The sequence below is a fragment of the Rhinopithecus roxellana genome, chromosome 10 (assembly GCF_007565055.1).
Source record: "Rhinopithecus roxellana isolate Shanxi Qingling chromosome 10, ASM756505v1, whole genome shotgun sequence".
NCBI classification, from domain to species: domain Eukaryota; kingdom Metazoa; phylum Chordata; class Mammalia; order Primates; family Cercopithecidae; genus Rhinopithecus; species Rhinopithecus roxellana.
In genome coordinates, this window is record NC_044558.1 from 73577910 (window position 1) to 73590656 (window position 12747).

The following is a 12747-nucleotide window of genomic DNA, read 5'->3' on the forward strand; positions in this document are numbered from 1 at the left end:
CAAACCAGTGTGAGGACATAGTCAATAAAACTAGAGATATCTGTCCAGCTTCCTATCCCAGAAAGTTTATTGTTTTTTGTCTGTTTTACATATCAATTGTCTGGGCATGTATGCAACTGTTTATTGAAAAAACTTCAGTGGATATTCCATAGGTCACTTCATTTACTAACCATCAATTATGTATATATACATAGGACGCTAGGAATTGAGTGCAAAAAGGTAAAAGTTCCAGGCAGTGAGAAATGGCCAGGTGTATAGGAGGGGTATTAGTGCATTTTCATATTGCTATGAAGAAACACCCAAGACTGAATAATTTATAAAGAAAAAGAGGTATAATGAACTCACGGTTCCACATGGCTGGGGAGGCCTCACAATCGTGGTAGAAGGCAAAGGAGGAGCAAAAGCACATCTTATGTGGCGGCACGCAAGAGAGTGTGTTCAGGGGAACTACCCTTTATAAAACCATCAAATACTGTGAGACGTATTCAGTATCAGGAGAACAACATGGGAAAACTCACCCCATAATTCAATTATCTCCCACTGAGTCCCTCCCACAGCATGTGGTGATTATGGGAGCTACAATTCAAGATGAGATTTGGGTGGGGACACAGCCAAACCATATCAGGAGGGGACAAGGGGATGCTCTCAGTTATTTCAGTTCTAGATATAAGGCTGAAGAGGGAGGTCAAGGCTGGGGCCTAAAGTGTCTTTTATCCCATGTTACTGTGCCTGACATTTGTCAAGGATGCAATGAAGAGGCATTAAACTATTTTATGTGAGGAATGACATACTTTGTGTTTACGATCAATCATTTTGGCAAAGATTTTAGGAGAAACTTGAAGAAGAAAATACTGTAGGTATGAACAGCAGTTAGAATTACTGTAATTTCCAGAAGAAAGGTTATAGAAGTCTGAACTGGGGCAAAAAGTAAAAAGATAAGGAAGATAGCATAGATTTTAAAATATATTGGGGGTAAATCTGCATTATGCAATGATTGACACAATTTTACTTCTATGGCCATCCAATCTGTTAAAATCAAAGGTCACAACTTCAGCTCAAATGTAACTGATTATTTACATACTCCTTTGTTTTAATTACAGTAGGTTTATAACATGTTTCATTACAAGTTTGAATTATCTACCCTTTATTTTTCATCACTCTCAGATTTATCTGGCAGATCTTGTGAATTTATTTACCCTTATGAAGTTTAGAATCTATTATTTTGTCTAGTTCATAAGAATTTATGTTGAATTTTTTAGGGGAATTTACTGAATGTATGGACTAACATAGGAAGCTCAGATTTCTTTACACTGTAAGTCTTACAATCCAAAAGCATGATACAGCATGTCTTTCTGTCTATTGATATCCTCCTTTCTAATCCTTGGTAGTATAATATGTTTTCTTCATATTGATCTTGGACATTTACTAACGTTTATTTCAATATAGTTCCTCCTTTGTATTGTTACTACAACTGAGGTCTGTTGTTTCCTTGTATTTTCCTTAAAATATGTTTAGAACTGTATTTCGAGGACACAGAAAAATATAAGATACCCTCTAGTAAACACCCTCTGTCAAACTCTAGCTTTTGACCATACTTGTTTCAATTATTTCTTAAAGAAATAAAATATTACAGATATGGCTGAAGCCTCTGTTTACCTTTCCAGATCCCCTCCCAAGTGGGATTGCCATATAAAACGCAAGACTCCCTGTTAAATTTGAATTTCAGATAAACAATGAATAAATATTTAGTATAAGTGTGTCTCATATGATATACAATTTGAATGTATTTTTATTTGCTAAATCTGACATCCTTATGCCTGAGGTCTAGAAATATCCTGAATTTGTTTTTTAATCATTCTTACACAATTCAAAACACTGCACATTATGTGATCAAGAACATTTTAGAGGATTGTTTTGCATGCCTTCAAATCTTATATAAATGGTACAATATGTTTCATTCTGCAACTAGCTTTTTAAACTAAATGCTGAGATTACTGACATTTATTCTTATTGACTATCCAAGTTGTTTACTCATTTGAAATGCAGTTTTTCATTATTACAAACAAGATTAAATTAATACGTTCATAGATTTCTTCTCATTTTTCTTATGTATTTGTGAGAGATTCTCCAAAATGAGTTCTTAAGCTCCACTGCACACTAGAATCCCCCGAGGAGCTTTATAACATACTGATGCCAGAAAAAAGTCTCTGGTATTTCTGATTTAACTTGTTTGTAGTGCAGCCTGGGTACTGGTATGACTGTCATGTGCACCCAAGGTTAAGAACCACTGTTCTTCTCCAGCATATATTTTTAGAAGTGAAGTTGCTAGGTTGAATCTATGAATCTTCTATGAACCTATGAATCTTCTATGGTACTAAATATTGCCAGATTGGGCTCTAGAGTGCTTTTACTAGTTCAAAATCCCATAGACTACAGACGCAACTCTCCACTGCTATGCTTTTTAATTTTTGCAAATTTGGTAGACACAAAACATTAAATCTCTGTAGTTTTCTTGTGCATTTCCTTGACTGTTAGTGCCATTGAGCCTCATTTCATATATTTATTGACCGTTCAGATTTACTCTTCTCTGATATGCCTGTTCACAGTATTTGACCCTTTATTAACGGGTCACTTATCTTTCAGTTATTGAGTTATAAAATGTTTATATCTTGTTTGTGGTTCCTTTTCTATTGTAGGTCTTGTGTATTACTTTTACTAGTTTATAGCTTGACTTCAGATTGTATTTAATGATGTCCTTTGTCAAAATGAAGCTTTACATTTTTAATCTTTCCTTTTGCTTTCTGTAATTTGTTTAAGAAATGCTTCACAACACAAAAGTCAACCACATATTTTCATATATTGTTTTTCTAAAGATTAATTTTTTTTTCCCTTCAAAATTCTAACGGACTTGAATTATTTTATTAGTGTGAAGTAAAAATTTCTGCCCCATCTCCCAAAATAAAACAGCAATTTTCCCAGTGCCATCTGTCGAATAGCTTTTCTTTTCCCCCACTCGTTGGTGTATCCACAATCAATATAAGTTTCTGAGCTCTGTGTTTTGTTCAACATTGTACACTCTGAACAAATAATATATTATTATGAAATTATGCTAAATTTGGTATGTGATACAGCAGTTCCCCTTCACTTGTTCTTCAAAATCACTTTGGGATTTATAGATTATTAATTAAGAATACACAAACTTATTCCTATCTTATTAGTTTTTAAAAATACAGAATGTATGCTGAAGTACGCAAATAATTTCGATCTCTGTGTATTTAAATATTTGATTTTTCTCTTATGATCTCTTAATATGATCCCTCAATCCAGAACCATATTTGAGTTCCTAGAGTAAGCCACACTTAGTGGTGGTATATTACTCTTCATTTGTGATGTTTCATTCTAGCTGCTAGTCTTTTATTTTGATCTTTGTTTTAAGTTCTATTGTCTATATATCTTTTTAATTTGTCAGATTTTGGTATTAATATCATGTTAGATAAGAAAATATAACTGTGTGATGGTTAATACTGAGTGTCAACTTGATTGGATTGAAAGATACAAAGTATTCATCCTGGGTGTGTCTGTGAGGGTACTGCCAAAGTAGATTAACATTTGAGTTAGTGGGCTAGGGAAGGCTGACCCATCCTTAATCTGGTGGGCGCAACCTACTCTGCTGCCAGTGAATATAAAGCAGGCAGAAAAATGTGAAAGGAGAGACTGGCCTAGCCTCCCAGCCTACATCTTTCTCCCATGCTGGATGCTTCCTGCCCTCCAACATCGGACTCCAGGTTCTTCAGTCTGGGGACTGAGACTGACTCTCCTTGCTCCTTAGCTTGCAGACAGCCTATTATGGGACCTTGTGATCATATAAATTAATACTTAATAAACTCATATGTATATATATAGATACACACTCCCATATATATGTATATATACATGCATATATATACATATGTATATCCTATTAGTTCTGTCCCTCTAGAAAACGCTGACTAATACAAGTGTAAATATTTATTCTCCTATCTTTTCAAATAGCTTGAAGTGCTACAAACATCTGTTTCTTGTAGTGCTTCAAACTAGTTAAAGATAAAAAATTTATCTATAAAATCCACCAACCAATCTGGATTTATATTGATTTGGAGGGGGGAATATCTCCATGATAAAGTTTTTGAATTTTTTTCTTTAGCAATTGGTCTGTGTTCTCAAGGATCAGTTGCCCTCATTTCTGTTTATTTCTATTTTCCTAGAAAAATACTGATTTTGTGTAGGATTTAAAATTTATTTTATAATGTTGAAAAAACTAACCTTATGCAATTCTTATAATGTCTTCTGCCTCTGTGATATTTTCCCATTTCCAGTTCTTAATGTCTTTGTGCTTTCACCATCAGTGTCCTGATTAGGTTAGCCATTGTTTTTTCTTTGTTTAAGAGCCAGTTATTGGGTTGATTTATTGGCTGTGTTTTGTCTGTTCTCTAAGACATTACTTTTCTGCATTAAATTATTAAATATTCTCATTTGTTTAACTTATTTTATTATGTGTGAGTTAGTTACCAAAATTATTTATTTTCATTCTTTAGCAATGCAAGTGTTTGTGGCTAGGAACTTGTCTCCAGTTACTGTGACTTAATTGTATACCATAGGTCTTCATCTATAATGCTTTATTACATTTATTTTCCAAGTAATCTGTTCTTTTGCTCTGAACTTAATCTTTAACACAAAAGTCACTTGTGAGAGCCACTTATTTCATTGTGATCAGTGAAGCTAATACTTTTCCTTTGGGAAATATGTTAGCGATGTCTTTCTAATCTATTATTTTTCTCATGTGAATATTGCAAGAGCTTTTTAAACCATATCTTATAATTATATTATTTAGATCTATGCATTACTTTTGTCTATTTGTTTGCTGTGGTCTGAGAGATACATTAGAATATCCTATATAAATTAGAATATTGTATTACTATATTTCTGTTCATTTTACTTGTGCCTATGTATTAATGACTGCCAGAACTTCATTATCATTTATATACCTTTTACACTTCCAAGTGCTCATGTCTGACTGACTGATTCTGTATGTGTGTCTGTGTGTATCAGAACAGTGATCTATTTAAGAGAAAGTGGCCCTGGCTCGCAGAGCACTGCCTTTTCCTTTGGCTTCCCCTGGGGATTGGGTGTTTGTATGAGGCCCCATCTTTCTGAGACAGCTGCAGGGTAATCACAATAGATATTTTCTCCTCTGCTTATTCCACAGTTCTCTTCCAGCAAAGATGGCAAGCAATGTGATTTCCTCAATGAGACCTACCTCCCCTGCCTCTGTAGTAACAAATGGAAGACAGGAGAGTTCCTACAGCCAGCTCAAACATGTTGTTTCTACTGACTCAAACCAAAGACTGTTGGTTTTCCTCCTTAGCATCCTTCAATGCTCTGGGAAATGTTTGCATCTAGCTAGCTGTGTCTGAGATATGTAACTGCATATGCCCTCTGTCAGTATCTTCCTGTACCCTGATTTGATATTTATTGCATTTGACAGCTCTTCATCTTAAATTGTGATTCAAGATTATAGATATCTCTGTTGTCAAAAACATGGTCTACATTTTTCTTGTTATTCTTGTTTACATGATTTCAGAGGAGAGAAAGAGGAAGTATCTTTGGTCTCCTTTCTCACAGTTAGGATTCCCTTATCTCTTCGAAAATTACTGATGTTTTGAGCTTCAGTCTAAACAAATGAAATCAGAATTTTTAAGAATCAGTCCAAGAGGTGTTTAATTTGATAAACTCTACAGGTGATTTTTCCGTGGGAACGATGCCCATTGCCTTAGCCAAACAAATATAGACTTTTAATAATATTTAACATATTCTAGTTACCTTCCTTTCTTTGTAGGTACCAAATGCGTATTTTGAGGAACCTTCTTACATTTTTTGAAGGTTCTTGTCTAAATAAGAGTACTAAATAAGAGTACTAAACTGACTTCCATGAAAACTACTCATTTTAATCTCTAAGAAATTATATATAGCTTTATTAAATATAGGTCTACTGAGAGTTTATGGGGAGAGAAAGCCTGTTTTGGTTCTGTGGAACTCTTTAATATTGAAATATTCTGGTCTTTAAGGAACGAACAAAATACCCTTTGAAACATTCAACAATGATGATTTAAATAGTCAATCCACAATAGTTATCGAAACTTTCTTTGCAGTATAATCATCTTTTACTCTATCACAAAATCGTATGCCTAGTAAAATGATTGTTTTACTGTTCCTCAGTTGCACATCACTTTTTTGCTGATGAATGACTTTGCTCTTATTCTACTGAAATAAATCTTCTCAACTTAGTTGATAAATTATACTTATCTTTTGAAAAAACACCTCCAAAATCAAGGTTTCCCGACCCAGATGTTGGTTCTCCATTTGTAAATTCAATGGGCAGTTTCATCTGTATTTTTCTTAGCATACTTATTGTGTTTTATTAATTTGCATACTTGACCTTTCCCTTAGTGATAAATTGTAATGATAATAGAATTACAATATGTGAGAGTTATTTGGCATCTACTAAATTCCAGGTAACAGATTAAGTCATTATTTGCATTAATCCTTAAACATATAAGTTATGTAAAATCATTTTTTCTATTTTCCTAATGAGAAAATGTGAATGAAGCTGAGCAGTTTGTACCAAAACACGCAACAAGCCAAAGGCCAGTATTTAAGTATCTCAGTTCAGAAACAGTGCTCTTCATCCACGATGCCCTTCTGTGCCCTAAAGGTCTACTGCCTTTTCAGGGTCTTGCTCGGTAACTTTTACATGGTAAACCCTAGGATATTTATTACATTGAATCTCACCACTTAACCTTTACCATTAATTTGATCTTAAATAGGCTGTTTTCATATAATTATAAATGTGGGACCCTCAAGTCAACATTTTGAATGTTTCTGTTTCCTCATTATACTCCAGCATTTTAATCAGAGTATGTTCTCAGCTAGAGTACTTGGCCTAATCATTAGTTCTTATGCCTCTTTCTGCCTTTTAGTGGACTCCAATTGTTTTGTAGATCTGAATTGACAGCAATTACATAAAGCAGCCAGAGGATGATTAGCTTGGAAAGCTGAATTTTGTCAAGTGAATTACCAGTGGTGCAGACTGACTTTGATTCATGAATATGGCTTTTTGCAGAGCTCTTAAGATGTTAATCAGTCAACACTTATTTTTACAGTTTAATGGAAATGTCAGAAGGAGAGTTGAGGTGGGGGGGGAGCGGGGGGGGGAACCCAGGAACAGAGATCCTGGTGAACACTGAATCACCAAATATAAAAGAAAAATTCATTTTAAAGAAGTGGTTTCAGGCTACTTGATCACGAAATGAACACTCCTTTAACTGCCGGAGCTGCAATCAAATCAATCGTCAGTGTTCTTGACAAATGTGAGGATCAACTGAAAGACTACTCTTTCACAGACAAACTTTCTAAATTCCATTAAATGGAGCTGTGTGGCAATAGAGATAAATGTCAAAAGACAAGAAAGAATATTTATTCTTTCTAAATACAAAATATTTAGAATGCATTATATACTTTTTTATCAAATTGGAAATATTCTGCAATCCCTTCCTGGTTCAACGTTGAACAAACACTACTGGGAATAAAGAATTCCTCACAATCAAGTCCTTTAGTTGTTTTTTAAGCCTACTGCCTTTTTTTATCTCATGGTGCCAAACATCTCTTCTACCTCTTCCTCTGGCAGGGGAAGGGGGAGGACAGGAAGACCTCTTTACCTGAACACTTTTGAGAATAATAGCATGATAGTAAAAATATGAATCCCACATTGTGCTGTCAAATTTTGCCACTGAATATATTTTAATTTATGAAAAAGAAAATCTGACTTTTAAAATGTGGAATCCAAATCTTGAATGTGTATTTCAACCATCATTTTTAAGCTGTTTGTTTGTGACCAAAGAAATAATAAGCAAAAAAAAAATATATAAAATGTAGCCTTATTTGGGCTTATAAGCTTTTTGTTAGGAGGCAACATTGTATTTTAAGGATACTGTATTTTGTATTTTGAAAACTGCAAATCAAGTGTAACATCAGCAAACAAAATATCATAACCAAATACATGTACTTACTGTGTTTATAAATATTCTCTCCTTGTTTACCTGTCTCCACTCAGAGCCCAAATTCATACCCAGGAACTGTGTTCCTTTTATAAATAGAATGCAAAAGCTTCTAGGCTCTGTACTGATGATCACATCCATTAGGTGACTGTAAGAATAAATTTTCTAGTAAAAATAACAAGGTAGTTGTAACTTTTGAAGCTAATTAAAATATACACCAACCCTATGAGTAAGGAGAGAGAATAATACAAAATGCCTGCTTCATTTATTAATATTATGTAGACAAAATTAGCATTTTGATGTTAAGAAAAATGTCAAAGAATGCTACTGGATTGAGGAGTTTCATATTAGTGAAATAACTTGAAAGAAATGATTTTTATAGAATTAATTCCTGTCAGCTTACCCAAACATTTCGACAAAAAATTTTGTAGGCAAATCATTAACACTTCAGTACTTTTATTTGAGGTTTCCTCAATAGAGACACTAACAGGATTTCTGAACAAATATGGATTTGAATGTTCTTTTGCATTGCATTAAAGACCATCACAGTCAGTGGTTTCTCATGCCCCTCTATGCACTAGAGGAGAAAACAACTAACCTTCAATTCTGCAATGCAGTTTTCCTGGCAGACTATCAGCATGGTCTACTTAATTATTTGACATCTTCAAAATTTCATTTTTGAAATTTGAGAATTTTGGATAATGAGTCAGTAAAATGTAATTGGTGTAATTTCATAAATCATTATGATAAATTAAAATATTATGCTGCAGTTCTGTTCCAAACTTTTAGACGGGAATGTTCTCTTAATGTTGAATGTCCCCATTTATCATTGGAGTTTTCCTTAGTTCTCCACATATTAAATGTATGAAATTTAATAAGATGTTTTCAAAGATAGCTAGAAAGTAGACATAACATTATCAGATACTATACATACTGAATATTTTGCAGAAAAAATACTGCCTAAATTAAGCACTATATGGTTAAAATTGCTTTGACCCTTCCATTTAGTGAGGCAAATGGTTTAATGAGCAATTTCTCTAGCTTTTCTCATTTGCAATTTAACATTTTCTATTTTATAGTACAAATATTTTTTCAGTGATTGATTCAACAAATATTTTCAGATTTCCTTCTGCACCAAGAATGTAATGATTACCAAAACCAAATGCCTGTTCCCCAAGAGTCCATAATTTAGTGAAAGATTATAAAGCAATACATGAATGTTATGTGCTTATTTTGTTCCTGCATTAGAATCTAATTAGACTGTTTAAATCACCCAAAAGCCCCCCAGTCAGAGATAACCACAGTTAAATTACTGGGATATCTAAATATGTATTTGTGTGTATTTATTAGGTCGGACCATTTGAAGTCACTGTATTTGTTGATTAGAAATGGTCAGTGATGGCAATTTGATACAGTTCAACCTAATTAATATATTCCATTGTATGTGTGACCCACAATTTTCTGCAGTTGAATGTTGAAATTATTATCAATACTTTCTATAATAAGTAATGCTAATAAACTAGGCTATATTGCATACCTGGTCACATCAGTCTTTATGTATATCTTTTCATTCTTTTCCCAATAAAAATCCCTGCAAGCAAAATATCTAAAGAATATGTACATTTTTAAAAACTTGGAATTTATATTTTTAAATTGTGCTGAGGATTTTTTTTGCTCAGACTGTTGTTTCTATTTCAATTTGACAAATGGTGTTTTGAAAAATTAATGGCTGCTTTATCCAATTTCTCCATGGTTTTCTATTATCTGTCAAATCAATTTTGGTCACTTATGGTTTACTAAAAAGTGTGTACTTCACTCCTGTTTGGCCTTTTCTAAAAATATAGAATTGTCATAGTATTTTATTTATTAAGGGAAAAAAACACCCAAAATATGTTATGTCCTTCCCACCATCATTTCTAACATAATACATTTTGTTTCTCCTTTGTTTTCCTATATGTCTTGCCAAGGATTGGTCTATTTTAATGACCCTGTCAAAGAACAAATACCAAATTAAAAATGGCATTTTCCCTTTTTATACCAATTTTTAAATTTAAGCTTTTGTTTTTGGTGATTTTTTTCTTCTTTACTTTCCTCAAGTATATATCCTTACTCTTTTTTTCTGATGTTTAGTTTGTTTAATTGTTAGTTTACTTATTTTCAGGCTCTACTATGCCTGTTGCATAATATCTCTTTTGATAGTTATTTAAACTTTTAAATCTCATTTTACACATTATATTAACATTTACATTGCAAGGCATTCCATCACAAATATTACAGATTGATAAAAGCTTCATACACATACTCCCCCAAACTGAAACCAGATACAGTCACTTTACTACATCAATAAAATAATAAAAACAATGGAAATGTTAATATAACTATTTTAAAACAACAAGGCCTCAGGCACTCTGGAAAAGATGTTCTCTTGCAACTATTATATAACATGTCAGTGGTACGAAATTATATTACATGAAAGTTAGCAAATACCCATTAATTAAGTCCACTCTAATAATGACAATGACTTTAGGATCTGATATGTAGTCATTGGATATATTCCTATTTGGACAACTGTCAAAAGGAACATAGATATTAGGCAACTGAGGTCATTTCTAATGAGGTTCCCAATTATGAAAAGGTGAGGTGTGTTTTCAGCATACCATGGACAGTTACATCCCTGCTATAGTCACCATCAGGTTTACTCAACAGAATCTAACAGCACGCTTGACTTACTGTGCTCACAGTTGGAGATATTTTAGAACTCTTTCCCCATCATCTTCCACAGTGCACCCTCCACCCTTCTCTGAGAATCTCCAAGGTATGCCCTTGACATAAAATAAAGAAGAGAAGAAAAGAGGCTTTGCCTCTCCCATTTCTGACCAACCAGTGGTTTGGCATAGCAGTGTACTACAAAATTCTCATGCGCTGCAACAGTCAGTCACCACTGGAAGCATGGCTACTTTTGCTATAATCTAAACTTTAAAAAGCCTGATAATGAGAAAATGGGTGTGTAGGAAGATTTAGAGGGAGGCAACAGCATTGAAAGGAGTTGAGCAATATTTCCTTTATTCTTCCCAGCTTTTTTAGACTCAAAACAAGTTCTTAAGGACACATCAAATTGCTGTAGTATTTTCTTCCTATAGTCAAAACAAAACAAACGATAAAAAACGTCCCCTTCCTTTCTCTGCTCCCCCAAAAATGCGTAGTACAGTAAGAAGATACTATTGAGATGTGCTATTTTGAAGAAATTAAAATTGAGATATGTAATGAGGCTGTACACTATCAAGTTGCCAGGTTAGCATTTCAGAGCCAGTGTCTGTGACCAACAAGGAGTGGTGGAACCGAGCAGACCACTTTCAATGTCTCCTCACTGCAGTCCAACCTTCTGGCTAGGATTCATCCTGCCATCCACCTTCACAAATCATTGGCTCAACTGTAAATACATGGCTTGACTGTATCACACCAACTGCTTTATTTTAGGCACAATGGAGTGCATTGGGGGCTGTATGAAAAAACTTGTGGACTCCATGCTCGCAACAGCTTCAAACAACTGAAACTTCATTTGCTTGGGCAGGCTTCTGAAATATGTTTCCCAGTTCTCTGTATCAAACATCAGGTTTCGCTGCATTGATGGCTTGCATGAGGCACTCATATGCGGTCTGAACAAATTTCCGTGTGTCCTCATCCATATTGCCAACAAAATATGTCTCAATCATGTCCCCATGACAACCACTGCAATAAAGAGTGACGTCGACATTAACAATATCACCTTCTTCCAAGGAGTGTCTGGAATTCTGTGGGAAAGTATAATAATTCAGAGAAGGATAATAATTTATTGCAATGCATCCTAAGTGTACAGCATGGTCTGTTCCTTCAGTAGTTACACCTGGTTTAACCATCCCAGCAGCATTATCCAAAACTTCTCTAGCAGTTTAGATACAAGTCGCATTCCTGTTGATCTTCAGATCAAAATAATTTAACTTGAGAAGTACCTTTAAGAGCCTGTTCAGATTCAGACATTCCCAAGGAATGATCAGTAAAATCTAGTCTTTGACTATAACTTGGCACTGGTCTTGTTGTCGTCAGTGGATAATATGGTCTAAGTTTACCAGCGTATGGATATTAACACTGGCCAACGGGTCAGTGTTGATAGCACCTTCTACACTCCAGGAAGACACTTCTTGCTTTTCCTTTTCGTCTTTTGCTTTCTTATGTAATAATTTGTGAGCAGCTCAATTTTCTTTGAAATATTCTGTTAGCAGAAGTGCAAGCCTTGGATGCCCGGTTGATGCAGGTGGGACAATAGAGATTGGCCTGGGGACTCCAGCCACCTGTCTCCTTGGCCGCCATGCTGCCTGCCTGCTGGGGGAGCACTCACCCAGGAAGAGGAGGAGGAAGAGGAAGCCTGTGCATAATTTTATACGTACTTTTTAATCTCTGTTATTTTCTAAGCATGGTAAAATTGTAAAAGTCACTGTTTTCCTAAGAGTTAATTAAGAGAGTCATTTATCTCAAATGTAAAATGGGTTGATTTGGTAAACATTGTTGGTGTTCAGAGCCATTACAAATCCCACTTCTCATCTGCCTTCCTTTCCTATAGAATGTGGACAGCCAACATTTTTGCCAAGTCCTTACAACTAGGGTCTAGTTCTACCCA

The 12747-nt window shown here is 34.4% G+C and overlaps 1 protein-coding gene and 1 pseudogene across 2 annotated transcripts in view; both read right to left on the minus strand.

The window, feature by feature from the left end:
- CNTN1 (contactin 1) overlaps window positions 1-12747 on the minus strand; it is a 441173-nt gene that overhangs the window by 377658 nt on the left and 50768 nt on the right. The window lies entirely within an intron of this gene.
- Window positions 11339-12440, minus strand: LOC104662444 (annotated as a pseudogene).